Source organism: Taudactylus pleione, unplaced genomic scaffold (genome assembly GCF_031769625.1).
Source record: "Taudactylus pleione unplaced genomic scaffold, aTauple2 ptg000447l, whole genome shotgun sequence".
Classification (NCBI taxonomy): domain Eukaryota; kingdom Metazoa; phylum Chordata; class Amphibia; order Anura; family Myobatrachidae; genus Taudactylus; species Taudactylus pleione.
Genome location: NW_028284849.1, coordinates 5188966 through 5209898, shown reverse-complemented (window position 1 = coordinate 5209898; position 20933 = coordinate 5188966).

Below are 20933 nucleotides of genomic sequence, written 5' to 3'. Positions count from 1 at the left end.
GGATAGTACCGGCCACTTCACTGATCAGCTGCATCTCCTCAGATGAGGAGTAGAATAATGTCTAAGAAGTAGGAGTAACTTCCACCGACAAAATGGCTGCCTCCATCATGTATAAGCAATGGTAGCGCTTTAGTGTAATATTTACCTCTAATTTTGGCCACTATGTATTCCATGTTTGGAGTGAGCTGTATATGTGGGACATGGAGCTATGTAATATGCTCAACAGTGCTGGATAATGAGCTGTATATGTGGGTCATGGGGCTATGTAATATGCTGGAAAGTAGGCTGTATATGTGGGACTTGGAACTATGTAATATGCTCAACAGTGGGCTGTATATTTGGGACATGGAACTATCTAATTTGTTGGACAGTGGGCTGTATATGTGGGACATGGAGCTATGTAATATGCTGGACAGTAGGCTGTATATGTGGGACATGGAACTATGTAATATGTTGGACAGTGGGCTGTATATGTGGGACATGGAACTATGTAATATGATGGACAGTGGGCTGTATATGTGGGACATGGAACTATGTAATATGCTGGACAGTGGACTGTATATGTGGGACATGGAACTATGTAATATGCTGGACAGTGGACTGTATATGTGGGACATGGAACTATGTAATATGCTGGACAGTGGACTGTATATGTGGGACATGGAACTATGTAATATGCTGGACAGTGGACTGTATATGTGGGACATGGAACTATGTAATATGCTGGACAGTGGACTGTATATGTGGGACATGGAACTATGTAATATGCTGGACAGTGGGCTGTATATGTGGGTCATGGAGCTATGTAATATGATGGACAGTAGGCTGTATATGTGGGACATGGAACTATCTAATTTGTTGGACAGTGGACTGTATATGTGGGACATGGAGCTATGTAATATGCTGGACAGTAGGCTGTATATGTGGGACATGGAACTATGTAATATGGTGGACAGTGGGCTGTATATGTGGGACATGGAACTATGTAATATGCTGGACAGTGGACTGTATATGTGGGACATGGAACTATGTAATATGCTGGACAATAGGCTGTATATATGGGACATGGTACTATGTAATATGCTGCACAGTGGGCTGTATATGTGGGACATGGAACTATGTAATATGCTGGACAGTGAGCTGTATATGTGGGTCTTGGGGCTATGTAATATTCTGGAAAGTAGGCTGTATATGTGGGACATGGAACTATGCAATATGCTGGCCAGTGGGCTGTATATGTGGAACATGGGACTTTGTAATATGTTGAACAGTGGGATGTATATTGGGACATGAAACTATGTAATATGCTGGACAGTGGGCTGTATATGTGGAACATGGGACTTTGCAATATGTTGAACAGTGGGCTGTATATTGGAACATGGAACTATGTAATATGCTGGACGGTGGGCTGTGTATGTGGGACATGGAGCTATGTAATATGCTGTAAAGTAGGCCGTATATGTAAGACATGGAGCTATGTAATATGTTGGGCAGTGGGATGTATATGTGGAACATGGAGCAAATATGTAATATGCTGAATATTGGTCTATATATGTGGGACATGGAGCTATGTAATATGTTGGGCAGTGGGGTGTATATGTGGGACAGACATGGAGCTATGTAATATGCTGAATATTGGTCTGTATATGTGTGACATAGAGCTATGTGATATGCTGGACATGGGGCTGTATATGTAGGTCCTATAGCTATATAATATGATGGATTTTGGAATGTATACAGTATGCTGTACCAGGAGCTATATAATAAGCTTTACATTGGGCTGTATATGTAGGAGTCTGAGCTATGTATTATGCTGCACATTTCAGTCTAATATGCACAATATCTAAATTTTTCAATACCACACATGCCGAATGGTGTATTTTACAATAGTGCACATGAAAAAAATTCACTTTTGCAGCAAAATCAGCGTAACAGTTTCCACATGACATAAATATTAGCTTTTCCTCTATACCGTGCTGCCATATCACTCTCCACGTATCCTTACAGCCGTGTGCAACCCACTAAACCCATTTCATTAAATACTGGAAACTGTTAGAATAACTGATGATTTAGTGCAAATTATTTTCGATGAAGCGAATCAGAAATATCTGTCTGGTCTAAAAAAAATATTTTCCAATCATTTCTGACGGGCGAGGAATGTTCCTCTGCTCTGTTTCTAGAGCAGAGATATGCCTGAAAAACATTGTACAAGTCCCAGATTTGTTAACTGTGATTTATCTGCTTAATCCTGCAGCATCGTAATGTGAGGATTCCAGGGGTGGCTGCTCTGTCTATGATCAACCTGCTGTAAAACGCTGCACAATCTAAATGCTAGGAATAAAGGAGTTCATGTTCTGAAGCCTTGTTTTTCTTACAGAAAGAACTAAAAACTAATAAAAAAAATACAACACATCAATCGAACTTTATATTATCTAAATTGGGATGGGTACAGGATTCTGACACTGGCATCCCAACAGGGTTAGGATACCAACACCTGTAGGTATCCTCCTAACCCTCCCTACCCTTAACCCTCCCTCCTCAGTGCCTAAATCTAACCTCCCTCCTAATGCTAACCCTCCCCTTAACAACGTTACTTACCTTCGAATATTTGGCCAATATCGTCACAATTATTACAAATTTCTCCTTACTTTTCCCTGCCATGCAGGAAAAATCCATTTAGGGACAGTGGTTGCGTTTACACGCTGTCCCTGCAGGCAGTCTACATAGTGATTATATTTATATGTACACTACATATATACAGGGGTATTCAATATGGGTGCGATAACATCGTTTTTGCTTTAATATCGCAATTATGACGTCATTATCATAGGTTTTACTTTTACACCTTATTCAATTTTAAAGACTTATCGCAGTTTTGACAAGTCTTTGATAAAAAAACGGTGATAACTTTTCACCATTGAATAGGTGTCGAAAAAAAGTGCAGAATTGGGGTTTAGGGGTGCAGGCTTCAAAAAAATAGCCTGCACCCCTGAGAATGACATTTAAAAAAGAACTGTGTCAAAAAAAGTTTTAAAAAAAATAGGGACACCCCAAAAAAATTATTTAAAAATTGGGGTGCAAAAAAAAAAATGGAAAAAAATTGTTAAACAATAGGGAAATAGGTTCAGGGCTATTCTGCATGTATGCGGCAGATGTTTTGAAGAATAGAATTATAGCGGCAGGTGCACAAATGCAGAATTTTGAAAAACTTACTTTAGGCACATCAAATTAATGCTAGTACCCATTTTCATGTACCCCAAATTTGATGGGACCACTTAAAAAAACGAAAAAAATAACCTAAGTGCTCTTCTGCATCACTTCTTCAATGTCGTGAAAAAAACACCTGCTGCGGCTATTTAAATCCCCGACTTTCAATTAAAGGCTAAAACGGGGGTACCCATAGTGTTCCCCCATGTTTTTACAACTTTAGGGGGGTCTTACAACTATTTTAAGGAAAAATTCGTAACTTTACGCAAATCCAACTTTGGAGTTTCCCGTTTTCGTTAATTTTATATTTAATACGGGGATAAGTGGGAGCGCGCACCAGACTTTAACGCAGGATAAAAATCCGATTAGAAACGTTAACTTCGACAGTGAAGTTAACGTTTCATATTGAATACCCCTGATAGTCCTTCCCTACACTCAGCTGCCTTAAATACATATTGCTCTCTCTCTCCCATACATTTCTCCATCTCCCAGGTGGAATCTCCACTGAGGAGTGTTCAATATGAATTCAAGGCAGACAAGCGCCAGAAAGGGCTATAAATATATAGTGAACACATAAATAAATATATATATATATATATAAATTATATATATATATATATATATATATATTGCTGTATATGTAGTTTTGGAAAGCCTTGTAACTTCACTGCCGTGAAAACTGGCAGTGTAATTACCAAATGTGGGGCGGAGAGTTGGAGGAGTTGCAGCATCCTGAAGAGATTGATTGGATGAGAGCCATCTGTCCCTGCAGTTTTCTGCTAAAATAAGGATTTTCCTCATATAATGCCATTTTCAGGTAAGGTTTAAAGATTTGCTTAACGTTTTTCTGCTTGCTGCATAACAGAAAATGTTAAGTGCTGTAGAGAGTAATCGCTTGCGCTCTACAATGCGATGTCGTAGGAGTCTGGAATTAACGGAGAAGATAATAGCATCATCTACATTGCTGTGATATTTATATCATATCATTAATATGTTCACTTTAAATTACATTTTCTTGCTAAATAGACCCCCAAGGGATATATCCAATTGATCATGGGGTTTTTCCAACAAATATTAACACTTGGGATTGCAACAAATTTTCTATTACCACGGGTATGCACGTCCTTGATACCTCTGGTTTCCATTACAAAAAAAATTGGTTGCAAAATTTATATGTGCAAAAGCCTGCAGTAAATATTTTAAAAAAGGGGAACAGCCTGTACCCTAAAAGCCTGTACCCTAAATTAAAAAAATAAATAAAAATTGGGTAACAGTAATAATGGTTAAGAAAAATATACTGTTTATTACAAATGCATTAAATTGATTATTTGTGCATTTTTTTTAAAGTAATTTTTTTTTATAAAAGAAAACCTTTTTAAATTTTATTACAAACAAATAAAATTAAAAATGCAAATAAAAGTAGAACAAAAGCTGATTTGGTGGCTATTTTAGGCCAATTTAAAAATAATAATAATAACAAAGCAATTCATTTTTGTTTAAATAAATTATTTCAATACATTTGGGGTGCAAAAATGTGGTAATTCGAGGCCATTATTGGTTTTAACAACCAATAGTGATGTAATTATTGGACTAATTAAGCTAAATGGAAACTTCCAATTATTTTATTATTCATAACGGGAGGGGGGGGGGATTTCTTTCTGGGATACCCAAACAGATCAGAGCCAAGCTGTATATGGGGTGGGATTGTTGGAGGCAATATCTTCAGGGACCCTATAAATGCTTGACTATGGGTTAGTTGGTGCCATGGCATTGGGGCATTTTAGTGATTGGTTTCTGAGGCCAAAAACAAAGAAAAAACTAAGATCCAGCCAAGCAGTGTGATCATAACTTATAGGCAGCAATTATGTATATAAATCATTGTAGGAAATATTTGTGTAGGTTTTATGCGAATGTGAGAGCCACCTAGAAGACTCTCTGTGCTCCAAGCACTATTCCCTGTTGTTAGCTAAATCCTCGTTCCAAACTGGTTTGCCCATCTCGCCACTTTTGGGTGGCTATAAAGACTGGTGTGTCCCCTGGAAGGGTCTGCGATCCAGCTTGTAGCATAGAAGACTTCACTAGATGAAAGTCTTATGTCTTCGTTCAGATGAGAAACACCACGGCGAGGTCAGAGTGTACATACGCATGCTGTTTTATCCATTTAACCTCGCTCGTCTCACAGAGAGGCTAATGGCTGCATGACTCACTTATGGCTGAACTGTAAAGTGATGTAGCATATGCTGCAAAGGCTTAGTCTGCCCAATAATACCCTATCAGGCACATGCACTTGGAACGTGTGTGGTGTTCTGCTCACAGGGGGAGATGTATCAAACCTTAGAGAGTGATAAAGTGGAGAGAGATAAAGTACCAACCAATCAGCTCCTAACTGTCACTTTCGCAGGCTGGGTTTGAAAAATGATAGCTAGGAGCTGATTGGTTGGTACTTTATCTCTCTCCAAGCTTTGATACATCTCCCCAATAAGGAGATGACTGTCTTACGAAATGAGGTAGTCGCTGGCAGTGACCACTGCACATTTTGGGGGTATCCGGCTACCTGTAAATTCACAACAAAGATTCTAATGAACAATAAATATATAAAGTAATGTCTGCTAAGACAGCCACTCACGAAACAATAAGAAATAGGGAGGGGCTGACAACTGCAACACATGGATGGTTGCTCAGCGGGTTGTCAAAGAGGACTGACGCTGGGTCAACATGCCCTGTAAGGGAAATTGTAGCTGGTGACCAAACACGTACTCTCTCTCCAAAGATGCATCTGAATGTAGGAGGCCTGCGTGGTTACTGGTGGAATCCATCTGTGAGGCTGCGTGTGAAGCCCTGTACAGATATTTTCCATTGCTGCTGAGGCTCACAATTAAGGGGAGTCTATCCTGGAGGTTGCTGGATCTCAGCCTAATGGGCTTGTAGTGAGTGGTCCTGGAGAGGAGCCAACGTACACAGTCTCCTAAGACAGGAAAACAATCTTTAAAATTGGTTCCATAGACCATGGTAAACAATGGGAGAGCGTTCCAGGTGTTGTTGTTGCCCTCACAAGTAGTCTGTTTGGAGAAGAGTGTCCCTTGGAGCAGTGTTTGGTTACTGAGGAGGTCAGGTACTCGCACTTAGATAGCTGGTGGTGAGGACCAGCTGTGGGACACGCAGCACTTACAAATTATTTAAAACATTTGAAAAACCTACTTTCTATCATTAAGATGGATATATATGATATGTCTACATAGAAAGAGGCATATACACCTGGGATAAGCAGCATTATATAGGGAAGAAGGGGACTGACAAGCTCAGGATTTGGGGTTAACACCAACAAATTAGGATAAAGCTGATGTATAACTTGAGGATTTTAAGGGGGCTGTTTTTCTGTGGCTGGGGCAATTGATGCTGGGCAAGCTGGGAAATCTAATAGAGAGTTGATCTTTTCTAGTTTATATATTACAATTATTATTATTCACTTATATAGCACCTGCATATTCTGTTGTGCTTTACAATTGGCAACAGCTTATAGCTTGCAATGGAAGTTGGAACGAGCCCGTCAGTCAGTATGCATAGGAATGTTTACTTCCACCATTAACCATGTGCTGGAGAATGCTGAATATAAACAAAATATAGGGGTCACTCAGGGACTTGGAATCAGTAGAGGCTACGCACTCCTGTTTGCCGTTTCAGTAGTCTTTACTTTCGTCAGGGGCACATGTATAATACAAACTACAAACATACAGTATATACTACTCACCACCTCATATGCAGCTGCTGTCACTTCGGATAATCAGCGGTGAACCCGCCTTCAATCGCCAATACTTGGTGGTCACCATGGAAACCGCGCAATGAGGCTCATGGGACACCACGTGACTTCCAAACAGCATGCTGATGTCACCCATCACCAAGCTTACAAGCACCAATAACTAAGAGATACAAAAAGATACATTCAACAGCAGTAGAAATACAATAGATGACATTTGTTTAGAAAACTATACAAAGTAAAGTAGATTGTAAGCTCCACTGGGACAGGGAGTGATGTGAATGGCCAGATATCCTCTGTAAAGCGCTGCGGAATATGGTCCTGATTCAGAGCCGTTCGCGAGCGCACATCGCTCGCAAGCGGCTCGATGTTTGTGATCTGTGCATGCGCGAGCCCCGCCGAGCGACTGAACTCCAGTCGCTACGGGGCTCGCTACAAGACGGAGCGGCTATCGATGGTGAGTGACAGCTCGCCCCGTTTTGTAGGCGGGTAGGAGGGGTGGTTGGCCAAACGCAGGGGTTCCCTTAGGAACGCCTGGCGTTTGAGGGAGGACCTACTGACATCACAACTGATGTCAGTAGTGGACTTCCTGCTCTATTAGAGCAGGATGTCCACTCGGCCTTGCAGCTGCCGAGACCCTACCACAGGGTCTCCATGCAAGGACGATGGTCGTGACTATCGCGATGGGCTCCTTGCCGCTTGCACAAGCTGTGGGTGGGCTCCCACAGCTTTGCGAGCGGCAGGAGACAAAAAAAAAAAAAACGCCTACATTACCTGCGAGCGGCCAGCCCTTACGAGCGGGTCTGAATCAGGCCCTATGTGTGCACTATATAAATAACTGGTAATAAATGTATAAATTATATATATATATATATATATATATATATATATGGGGCCAACAGAGAACTTTCTACCCACCCACCCCATTTTTAGCAGTATTTAGTAGTCGCCCCTACTAAATTCCCCAGGCATTGGGGATTGCACCCTATGAAGATCTGGTCATTTACAACAGCAGTAACAGCGAACCCTGCAGGTTATAATACCAAAAACGGCAGACAGGTGGTCTATCAGTCGCTCCCAATACCAACTGTATCTGTGGCAGCTCACAGGTGGGTTCTGTACCCCCCACTCAAAGAGCAAAAAAAGAAACAATGTAGAGCGCTCAAACTGACACAGCTGATGAGTACAATGATACTGTTATAGTCATAAATATATGTATGAATATATAATAACCATGTATAGAATACACTCAATAAACATAAAATTCAAACAATAATCTCCAATCTCCCATAATCTAATATTAGTTCCTAGAAATAGATATAAATAATAGTCCTCTGCTGCAATACTCTAGTCAATGTACTTGTGTAACTTGAAATATGACACAATATAACAATTGTTAGCAGCAATTTGTATCCAATAGACAATATAGGAAATGAATATGTTCCTCCTAGTGAGCAGTTGAAGTGGATAAAAGTTCCTTAGTACATAAGAAGTATCGTCTCTTACCGCTGAGTTTTAATGTGACATATCAATAATAAAATAATGAGCAGGTTAGTAAAAAGTTCTCCTGGGGTGCCGGTTCCACTATTGATATTATCTGTCGAGATGGGGGAATCCCTATATCAATCGGCAGGTGTGGTTCCAGTGTAAGCACTCCGTGGTAGTTTCCAGCGTCCTCGGCTATATGTATTCCAAACTCCCGGTACCTGTTGCAGCACAGTCACGCTGGCAGGTCACTGCCAGTGGCTGATCTCCTACACTCTCTCCGGACTCTGGACTCTAACAGCCGTGACCGGATACTTAGGGAGGTAAAGCGAAGGTGTTGTCCGTGGTCCGGTATTAATTTCCTATATTGTCTATTGGATACAAATTGCTGCTAACAATTGTTACATTGTGTCATCTTTCAAGTTACACAAGTACATTGACTAGAGTATTGCAGCAGAGGACTATGATTTATGTCTATTTCTAGGAACTAATATTAGATTGGTATGCAGTCAGGAAGCCGACGGTCGAAATTCCGACCGCCTGGCTTCCCGACCCGACAAGGTACTAATGACAGGCGTGAAAATCCCGAAGCCTATCATTAGTCCTACGCTGTGAGACCAACGCTTAGCATACCGACCGAAGGTAAGCCTGGCGGCGGCAGCAGACAGCCCGCGCGCGGGGGGGGGGTTGGGTTATGGGCTCCTGGGGGGGACTTAGGGTTACGCTTCCCCCCAGCAGGGTTAGGCTAGGGGGGAAAGGGGAGGTTAGAGCTAGGCACACCCGGGGGGAGGTTAGGCACCCCCCTGGGAGGGTTAGGTTTGGGTGCGGGGAAGGGGGGTTAGGCTTAGGCACCCCTGGGGGGAGTTTAGGGTTAGGCAATTGTGGGAGGGTTAGGGTTAGGCACCCCTAAGGGAGGGTTAGGGGGGGAAAGGTTAGGGATAGATTAGATACTTATCCTGTCGGATCTGGTCTTTTCTAGCTTCCAGCGTCGGTACTACATCCGCCGGGCTTACGTCCGGCAGGATATAATACCAATTCCTATCAGATTATAGGATGGAGATTGCAAATGACTGATTTAATTTGATGTTTATTGAGTGTATTCTATACATGTTTATTTTATAATTATAAATATTTTTATGAATAAAAGAGTATCACTGGACTCATGAACTGTGTCGGTTATAAGAATAAACTAATTCAAATACTTAAGAGAAGGGAGCATCATAGCAAATCCAGTATATAATAAGTGTATTTTTAAATAAATACTTTGAAAAGTTTAAATACACTTATACAACGTAAAAATATAACATCATATTTTATATTTCTCTTTAACAGCTGTTTAACACTTCTGTTGCCAGTTTCACACCTGTAATGAATTATTGCAATGGGACAGAACTTCAATTCCACCGACTCATTGAACAGCCGTAAAACGTGAATAGCGTGTAAATATTGTCATGAAATGTAAGCCCTGTGGCGTCCATGTTTATTATCCAGGCCTGGCAGCAGCACATGGCAAACTATATACAATGCTGTGTAAATATGGGCCGGCTGTATACTGTGATGCTGTGGGATATACATTTAGGATTTAGGGAAAAATATGTTGATGAAAGTTTAGTAGCGTTGGAGCCAAACTCAAAACACGTTTCGTAATCAAATAGAGGCCTGTCGCACATTGCCGGCAGGATTACGGGCACGCAGAGATGCCTGCAAGGTCATTAGATCATCATCCAAACAAACTATTATATTTATATGCAACTAAAAAAATATATCTTCTTACTTCTATATATTTTATTTCTTACACTGACATTTATAGTCGTACCAGCAGGGGTATTACCAACAAAAAATACTGACAAACTTCTAAGCGCTCTTATTACATTATCGAACACTGTAGGTTAATATTTTGGTGCATGAAGTGTCTCCAGTACACAGAGCTGAATGTACCACACAATGTAACAGGGCCCATGCAATGGGCAGTACTGATGCCAGGCGCATAGGGATGAATCACAAAGCAATGGAGAGGGGGAGGGGAGGATACAAATATAATGATGCACAATTATACACTTATGGTGTATGCACCCTCCATTGCCAAGCCCACTTATTACCGTCCCACCCCCTCCGTGCGCACGTCATCCATCACCGCTGCAGTTCTGTTCGGTGACACCATCTGAGGGGGTTACACCAAAATAGCAGAGTAGCTCTGCCATTCTGCCATCACCTCCTGGGATGGCGTCACCCGGTGAGGCCCGCACTCCCTTAGTGACGCCACGGCGGGTTCCCACACGATGCTGACACCACAGAACTATTTTCATTCATATTTCCTGCAAAGTGATGCAGGAGCCTGTTATTTCCGCGTCAGACAGAACACTAGCTGTGTATAAATGGTCTCTCTCTCTCTTTTATATGTTTATTACATTATTCCTTGTGCAAAGTCTGCAAAAGTGCAAACACCACAGCACATGTGCTCTTACGCGGGGGAGGGGGGCGGTCAGAGGGCCGGGGCGGAGTCGCGGAACCTATTGGCTACCTCCCAACAAATGTGCTTCCCATCATTCAGGACCACGCGCGATTGGGAGGGAGGGGCAACCAGCAGCTCCGCCTCTCTGACAGCTGCCAATCAGACTCCGACTCTCAAGAGGAGTCACGGCCCAGAGCGGTCGGCCCCACCCCCTCCTCCTGTGGCGGGAGCAAGAAGCTGTGACGTCACTAAAGGTTTGTCTGCTTCATCATTATTCCCGCGCAGGCGCAGCAGAGGAGCCGCCTGGGACAGTGAGAGAGCAGACACTGAGGGGGCGGAGGCTGCAGGAGCGGAGGCTGCAGGAGCGGACACTGAGGGAGCGGAGGCTGCAGGAGCGGAGGCTGAGCTCCGGGCTCACTCACAGTACTGCTGCGGGGACAGGAGGAGGGAGTCGGCGGCTGCATTACTAAAACAGTGAAAAGTTAGTAAAAAAAACTAATGGTCAGGGGGCAGTGACTGGGGGAGAGGGAGGGGGCAGTGACTGGGGGAGAGGGAGGGGGCAGTGACTGGGGGAGAGGGCAGTGACTGGGGGAGAGGGAGGGGGCAGTGACTGGGGGAGAGGGAGGGGGCAGTGACTGGGGGAGAGGGCAGTGACTGGGGGAGAGGGAGGGGGCAGTGACTGGGGGAGAGGGAGGGGGCAGTGACTGGGGGAGAGGGAGGGGGCAGTGACTGGGGGAGAGGGAGGGGGCAGTGACTGGGGGAGAGGGCAGTGACTGGGGGAGAGGGCAGTGACTGGGGGAGAGGGAGGGGGCAGTGACTGGGGGAGAGGGAGGGGGCAGTGACTGGGGGAGAGGGAGAGGGCAGTGACTGGGGGAGAGGGAGGGGGCAGTGACTGGGGGAGAGGGCAGTGACTGGGGGAGGGGGAAGTGACTACGGGAGAGGCCATTGAATGGGGGAGAGGGCAGTGACTGGAGGGGGAGGGATGGGGCAGTGAATGGGTGAGAGGGAGAGGACAGTGACTGGGGGAGAGGGAGGGGGCAGTGACTGGGGGAGAGGGAGGGGGCAGTGACTGGGGGAGAGGGAGGGGGCAGTGACTGGGGGAGAGGGAGAGGGCAGTGACTGGGGGAGAGGGCAGTGACTGGGGGAGGGGGAAGTGACTACGGGAGAGGCCAGTGAATGGGGGAGAGGGCAGTGACTATGGAAGAGGGCAGTGAATGGGGGAGGCTGCAGTGACTATCGGAGAGGGCAGTGACTGGGGGAGAGGTAAGTGACTGAGGGAGAGGGAGGGGGCAGTGACTGGGGGAGAGGGAGGGGGCAGTAACTGGGGGAGGGTGCAGTGACAACGGGAGAGGCCAGTGAATGGGGGAGAGGGCAGTGACTGGGGGAGGGGGCAGTGACAACGGGAGAGGCCAGTGAATGGGGGAGGGGGAAGTGACTACGGGAGAGGCCAGTGAATGGGGGAGGGGGAAGTGACTACGGGAGAGGCCAGTGAATGGGGGAGGGGGAAGTGACTACGGAAGAGGCCAGTGAATGGGGGAGAGGGAGAGGGCAGTGACTGGGGGAGGGGGAAGTGACTACGGGAGAGGCCAGTGACTGGGATGCCTGTTACTGGCTGACAGATGCTGTAAATATACATAAGGGGGTTTTGACTGGGACTAAAATTAATTGAAAAATGGGTGAGACAAAGTGGAAGTGACACAGGTTTATATATATATATACAGTCAGGTGCATAAATATTGGGACATTGACAGAATTTTCATATTTTGCCCTCTATTCACCACCACAATGGCTTTGAAATGAAACAAACAAGATGTGATTTACCTGCAGACTTTCAGATTTAATTTGAGGGTAATTACATCCAAATCAGGTGAACGGTGTAGGAATTACTACGGTTTCTATATGTGCCTCCCACTTTTTAAGGGGCCAAAAGTATTGGGACAAACTAAACAATCCTAAATCTAACTTTCACTTTTTAATACTTTGTTGCAAATCCTTTGCAGGCAATTACAGCCTGAAGTCTGGAACGCATAGACATCACCAGACGCTGGGTTTCATCCCTGGTGATGCTCTGCCAGGCCTCTACTGCAAATGTCTTCAGTTCCTGCTTGTTCTTGGGGCTTTTTCCCTTCAGTTTTGTCTTCATCAAGTGAAATGCATGCTCAATCGGATTCAGGTCAGGGGATTGACTTGGCCATTGCATAACATTCCACTTTTTAGCCTTAAAAAACTCTTTGGTTGCTTTTGCAGTATGCTTCGGGTCATTGTCCATCTGCACTGTGAAGCGCTGTTCAATGAGTTCTGAAGCATTTGACTGAATATGAGCATATAATATTGCCCAAAACACTTCAGAATTCATTCTGCTGCTTTTGTCAGCAGTCACATCATCAATAAATACAAGGGAACCAGTTCCATTGGCAGCCATACATGCCCATGCCATGACACTACCACCACCATGCTTCACTTATGAGGTGGTATGTTTTGGATCATGAGCAGTTCCTTTCCTTCTCTTCCCATCACTCTGGTACAAGTTGATCTTTGTCTCATCTGTCAATAGGATGTTGTTCCAGAACTGTAATGGCTTTTTTAGATGTTGTTTGGCAAACTCTAATCTGGTCTTCCTGTTTTGTGGCTCACCAATGGTTTGCATCTTGTGGTGAACCCTCTATATTCACTCTTGTGAAGTTTTCTCTTGATTGTTGACTTTGACACATATACACCTACCTCCTGGAGAGTGTTCTTGATTTGGCCAACTGTTGTGAAGGGGTTTTTCTTCACCAGGGAAATAATTCTTCTGTCATCCACCACAGTTGTTTTCCGTAGTCTTCCAGGTCTTTTGGTATTGCTGAGCTCTCCGGTGCGTTCTTTCTTTTTAAGAATGTTCCAAACAGTTGATTTGGCCACACCTAATGTTTTTGCTATCTCTCTGATGGGATTGTTTTGATTTTTCAGCCTAATGATGGCTTCACTGATAGTGACAGCTCCTTGGATCTCATATTGAGAGTTGACAGAAACTGATTCCAAATGCAAATGTCACCTAGAATCAACTCCAGACCTTTTACCTGCTTAATTGATAATGAAATAACGAGGGAATAGCCCACACCTGTCCATGAAATAGCTTTTGAGTTGATAGTCGCATTACTTTTGGCCCCTTAAAAAGTGGGAGGCACATATAGAAACCGTTGTAATTCCTACACCGTTCACCCGATTTGGATGTAATTACCCTCAAATTAAATCTGAAAGTCTGCAGGTAAATCACATCTTGTTTGTTTCATTTCAAAGCCATTGTGGTGGTGAATAGAGGCCAAAATATGAAAATTCTGTCAATGTCCCAATATTTATGGACCTGACTGTATATAGGCAGTGTCCAACATTTCTGAAACAATGAACGATTACAGTTTTGTCTGGAGCATTCTTCAAAAGTCCTGTGAGTGCCCTGTCAATATTAGCGCAACATGTGCGATATGCATCAGCGCCCAAGAATGACTGAATATGGCACCCCGTTCGCCCGTCACTTTATTTGATAGGGTGCGGTAAAACTATTTAATTGCCCCTATAGCATGATATGTGAGCTATCTGGGCAATCAGCAAATGAGGAACCTCAATATATTTATAAATAGAGCGATCATTATGTTTTGATTAAGAAAATAATACCAAATAACGAATTAATTTTCTTATGGGGACAATATTATTTTAATATACTACAGGAAAAAATTATGTTTAAGGTTTTTTTTAAGAATATATATATGGGACCCCCCCACCCAGCGGCTGCAGAGATTAGCAACCACTGGGAAAAGTAAATAACCCCCTCACCCTCTAGAGTGTACCTGGTCGCTGAAGCCGCTGTGAAAAGGAATGTCGCGATGTTCCAATGGTGGTGATCCGATGTTTAAAAGAAACGCATTTTCTTACAAATATAAAAAAAAAGTAATTATGAAATCATTTAGGATAAGTTGAAATAGATGTTCTTCACCTAAATCACTCATACAGATGAGATGCACCCAGGAGCATGGCATCAGAGCCGTAACTAGACTTTCTGGTGCCCTGTGCCAGAAAGAGCATTAGCGCCGCCTTCATATTTCGAAGGGACATAGGACCTCATTCAGAGTCGGTCGAAGCGGCCGCACGGTCGTACGCCACCGCTGTTCGCTATACTGCGCATGCGTAAAGTTCGCAATGCGCGTCCGCAAACTAGCCGCTACGATCAGAAATTTCTCTCTCCTTGAACACAGCCAGGTCGGTAGTTTGAGTGACAGATTGAGGTGTTTGTGGGTGGTAACAGGGGAAGGTGCTTGAAAACGGGGGAGTGGAGATCCGAACGCAGGCGTGCCTAATTATGCGAACGGCATTTTGTGGGAGTGCATACACTTTATGGGAGTGCATAATTAACAAAGTAGCGTCATGGCACATGTGATATGGGAGGTTTTTACACTGACATGATCGTAGAACTTAAGAGAGGGTATGGTCAACCTTAAGCTCTACGACCAGTTTCGATGGTTGCCGATGGTCTCGATTAATCCTTATATGCCCGGAGATGACGTGCAATGCGTACGAGAAGGGGGCGTATTTTTTTATCTTCCGACCGCTTCCTCCCCTTGGTCGGCCAGCTGCCGATCCGAACTTAGGGACGCAACTTGCGAGGGAATCATTTGCATATACGGCCCCTTTTCGCATGCGGCCGCTTCGCCCGACTCTGAATGAGGTCCATAATGCACCCAAAAAAGGGCCATGGCTTGATGGCGAAGGGCCAGGGAAGAGATAGGGGAGGCCAGGAGATGCTGGGGATAAATAGGGACATAATATAGTGCACCTGAGAGAGGGCCATGGCCTCATGGGGAAGGGTCAGGGAAGAGCTAGGGGAGGCCAGGAGATGCTGGGGATAAATAGGGACATAATATAGTGCACCTGAGAGAGGGCCATGGCCTCATGGGGAAGGGTCAGGGAAGAGATAGGGGAGGCCAGGAGATGCTGGGGATAAATAGGGACATAATATAGTGCACCTGAGAGAGGGCCATGGCCTCATGGGGAAGGGTCAGGGAAGAGCTAGGGGAGGCCAGGAGATGCAGGGGATGAAATTAGAGGAAGCTACAAGCAAGAATGATAATAAACAGAAATTTTACAGGCCCAAACAGCGCCCCCTGACCTGACCAAACAGCGATGGCACCGGCCGCACTACCCTAGCTACGTGCCTGCATGGCATAGCACCCAGCTTCTGGGACTAAAGTATTCACTACTGTATTAGGATGGCGGGACAGTTCCATAATAGCATTTTTAGCAGGATGTATGTAGATGCTAAAATGGAACACACAAAAATTAAAACGCTACAACTTTATTTTGTACATCTCTCATGTACAGAGCATCCGGAAAGTATTCTCAGCGCTTCACTTTCTCCACGTTTTGTTATGTTACAACCTTATTCCAAAATGGAATAAATTCATTTTTGTCCTCAAAATTCTACACACACTACCCCATAATGACAACGTGTAAAAAGTTTTTTTGAGATTTTTTACAAATTTAATAATTAAAAAAAAAAACTAAGAAATCACATGTACATAAGTAGTCACAGCCTTTGCTCAATACTTTATTCTATGTCTTATATGCATAACTATAACCTGAGACATGGCCGCTGCTATGATTAATAATTCTGGTTCATTCCATATTTTACCAGGTACAGCTTACTCCAATTTCATGCGCAGGTACGCAATTCTTACTGAATGAATGATGAGCAAGCGCTATAAGATACTTTGAAGTAAAATCCCCGTATACCCCTGTTTTGGGGGGTTTACCTCAAATACTAAGTATCCCCCATATGTATGAAGGAGGGACCGCAGCAGATATCTCCGTTACCTGCTGTGATTCCTCCATTACCGCTGGCAGCCGCCTCCCCCATAGGTTTCTATGTGATGCATTCCAGATATCGGCCCTCGCAGCTAACGCCATCTGCGCACAGTACCCTCCCCGGCTATGGCGGATGTGCATGTACAGTCCACGGGACTACGCAAGTGCACCACCCCCAGCACTGGCCGGCAGCTCTCCGGAGACATCGCAGGGACGGAGCCCTTTTGGAGCTCATGTCCCAGATGATACATCCGACCGATAGGAAGGCCTTTTGCAATTTACTGGCATGCGGTGATCGCATTGCCAAAGCGATCATTGATAAATGGGTCCCATAGCATGTTTTCATCCTGACTATGTATTATCCAGTCAGTCTTTACACAAAAAGCAATTAGTATATGTGTATCTATATGTGTATGTGTGTGTGCATGTATCTGTGTGGGTGCGTGTATCAGTATGTGTTGTGTGTATCTGTGTGGGTGTTTGTATCAGTATGTATGTGTAGCAGGGCTGAGTGTACCAGTGCGGTCACTCACCCTGCTACTAGGCATCCTCACCCTCCACGCCTGGATGGTGGGGGTGCCTTGGGGCAGCGGGAGCCCCGGGCATCAGAGTGGGGTGGGATCCGGAGAGATCCCAGCCCCGTTCGAGCGTGTGGCGGGGCCCATCCGCAAGCTGGCCGGCGGGTCAGGATCGGTCGTGATCCCACCCCCCATCCGGCGCAGCGGGCGTGGAGGTAGCGGCGGATTGCCGCCGCTACTCCACGGGCATGATGGCAAGTCTGAATCCTGGTGGATTCAGACTCAGCCAGTCAGCACGTGCCCCTTTGAATGTGGCGCCGACTGTGAACCAATCAGGGCTCACAGATCGGCAGCCAGCAGGGGATGGCCACGGCGAGCCAATCGTAGCTCGCTGCGTCATCACCCCGCCCCCTGGCGTCGGCTTGAATTAGCTGGCGCGAGGAGAGGACGGGAAGTGCGACGGCCGGGACGGAGCGGTGAATAGCTCCCGAAGATACTAGAAGGAAGACGACGGAAGTCCCGCCGGGCGGCGGCCATCGAAAAAGAGCTCCCCCAGGCTGCCGCCCGCCGGGCGAAGAGCTGCAGACCGGCGCCCACCAGGAGTGAAGACGGAGAAGGCACCGGAGGCCCTGGGGCAGCAGTGTGCGACGCAAAAGAGCTAGCCCCGGCCACTGCTCCCCGGGTGAACACTGCAGGAAGCCCGGAGGTGGCGGACGTTGTTCCACCTCCGGTGAAGACCACGCGGAGGCTGGGTCAGGCTCGGCTCCGCCGGAGGCCCCGGGACTGGTAAGTCTCTCACACCTCCCTAGACCACCAGGGTTCGGCGCTAGGCCGTGCCCCATTGTAGTTCGGCGCTAGGCCGTGGGTCATTGTAATTCGGCGCTAGGCCGTGGGTCATTGTAATTCGGCGCTAGGCCGTGTGTCATTGTAGTTCGGCGCTAGGCCGTGGGTCATTGTAATTCGGCGGTAGGCCGTGTCTCATGGTAGTTCGGCGCTAGGCCGTGGGTCATTGTAATTCGGCGGTAGGCCGTGTCTCATGGTAATTCGGCGCTAGGCCGTGGGTCATTGTAATTCGGCGGTAGGCCGTGTCGCATGGTAATTCGGCGCTAGGCCGTGTCGCATGGTAATTCGGCGCTAGGCCGTGTCGCATGGTAATTCGGCGCTAGGCCGTGTCGCATGGTAATTCGGTGCTAGGCCGTGTCTCTTGGTAAGTCGGCGCTAGGCCGTGGGGTATGTTAATTCGGCACCAGGCCGTGGTCACTGTGAGTCTGTGTTAGGCCATAGGAGTTGCTGTCGGCGTTAGGCCGTGATCTTTGTAGTTCGGCGCTAGGCCTTGGACAAGGGACAGTCAGGCTAGGCCACAGGTACGCAAGGGCAGAAGGCCCTAGAAGCATCGTGAAAATTGGTCAGGCGGTCAGGCCCCCATCAAAGGTAGACCGGGCTGGGACCAGGACGTTCTCCCCCTCAGTCAGGCCCCCATTAAAGGTAGGCTGTTGGTAAGTCGCTGTATCTCCCACAGTCAGGCCCCCATTAAAGGTAGGCAGTGGTAAGGTATCTGTTATTGTATCGGGTACTGTGCGGGGCTCTTGCTGTTGTGTTCATCTACAGGTGCTGAGATCAGGACTCGTCCAGCAAAGGGACAAGATTATTTCAGGTGAGAGTAATTGTTTTGTTTGCTGTTTGTGTTGTGTGTCACCCAACTTCCCTTTTCCCTGTCGAGCGTTTTCGTTCGGGGTACACCCTTGTGCTTGGCACGTAGGTGTAGCCAGTCTGAGGCCACAAGTGCCAATGATGACCATCCACTGATCCCAGTGGAGGTCACCCCGCCTCAGCACCTTGTTCTTTTCCAGGGCCAGGAGTGGATACCCAGTTCGCGACTGTCCGCGTCCGACCTGTGCTCCAGGACCGTCGACGGGAGCGGCCTGAAGGTGAGAGTCTGGGAGTCAGGAGGTAAGTGCCCGAGTCCACCGGCACCGCAGCCGAGGCTCCACTCAGCCAGTTCAGGGGGACCCCCCCTCCCACCTCTTACATTTGGCGTAGCTGGCAGGATCCGGAGGATGGCGGACGCAATGTGGAACACCGTCGAGAGGACCCCCCTTCGGACAGCTCCGGAACAGAACCATAACCAGAAGTGCGGAGATGAGAGTAACTGGATCACGGTGTCTGCAGAAGACGTCAAGGAGATACTGCAGCGGGCAATACAGCGCAGCAAGGAGGAGCGCCGGAAGGAGAGGCGCGAGAAAGCCGCCGTGACCCCCTGCAGGACATGTCAGCAGCTGGGACATCACGCCAATGAATGTCCCGGGCGCAAGGATAAGGCAACGGAGGATCCAAAAACGTCCCCATGGAAGGTCCCACCCATGGCCCAACGAGCAGTACGGAGCTGCTGTCAGAAGGACCTGGGGACGAGTCGATCCTGGTGTATGCTCTGTGGAATCTACGGGCATGAGCATCATACCTGCCCCTGCAAAGAAGAGTGGTACCAGGAGTCTGAAGCATTCCGGTGTGGAGGCTGTGGCAACTGCGAGCACGAGCTCCCAGATTGTCCATGGAATGGGACCCCGTGGATGACAGAGGAGGCCCAGGTGACTGATGACGAGGAGGAAGACGCCCTTCACCGGCAAGCAGTGCAACGATATCTGGCTGCCCGGCTCGAGACGGGGCTCCAGTGCAGCTTGTGCGGGGGCATTGGACATGACCACAACCATTGCCTATGGGATGAAGACTGGAGGTATGAGGATGACGAGCTACCCCGATGTGATAACTGTGGCGACCCTGAGCATGAACTGGCAGACTGCCCCTGGGCCACTCCACAATCGACCAACAAGGAGGAGGCAGGGCAGCCTACAGAAGTACGAGGGTTCTCGGCGGAGGAAAGAGGTCCAGTGGGAGAGGCATCCGAAGGGAGTACGTTCTTCGACCAGCAGAGTGCCGCCCCTCCGAATGCACCACATGGAGAGTCGGTCACAGTCAAGGAACCGTCAGCCCCTCTAGGACGGTTGCAAGAGGCCAGCCCATGTCACGTGGAAGGACAGGTGCCCATTGGGAACGAAGAGCCAGCGGAGCCACCACGTCCAAAGAGGCACCCCCGACGGAGGCCCAGCTGTACCCGTACGAAGAGTCCCGACTCGGAAGCGGAGGTGAGTACTGCCTTTGTTTGGACCACAAAGGAAAAAGCAGGGAGGAGTGTAGCAGGGCTGAGTGTACCAGTGCGGTCACTCACCCTGCTACTAGGCATCCTCACCCTCCACGCCTGGATGGTGGGGGTGCCTTGGGGCAGCGGGAGCCCCGGGCATCAGAGTGGGGTGGGATCCGGAGAGATCCCAGCCCCGTTCGAGCGTGTGGCGGGGCCCATCCGCAAGCTGGCCGGCGGGTCAGGATCGGTCGTGATCCCACCCCCCATCCGGCGCAGCAGGCGTGGAGGTAGCGGCGGATTGCCGCCGCTACTCCACGGGCATGATGGCAAGTCTGAATCCTGGTGGATTCAGACTCAGCCAATCAGCACGTGCCCCTTTGAATGTGGCGCCGACTGTGAACCAATCAGGGCTCACAGATCGGCAGCCAGCAGGGGATGGCCACGGCGAGCCAATCGTAGCTCGCCGCGTCATCACCCCGCCCCCTGGCGTCGGCTTGAATTAGCTGGCACGAGGAGAGGACGGGAAGTGCGACGGCCGGGACGGAG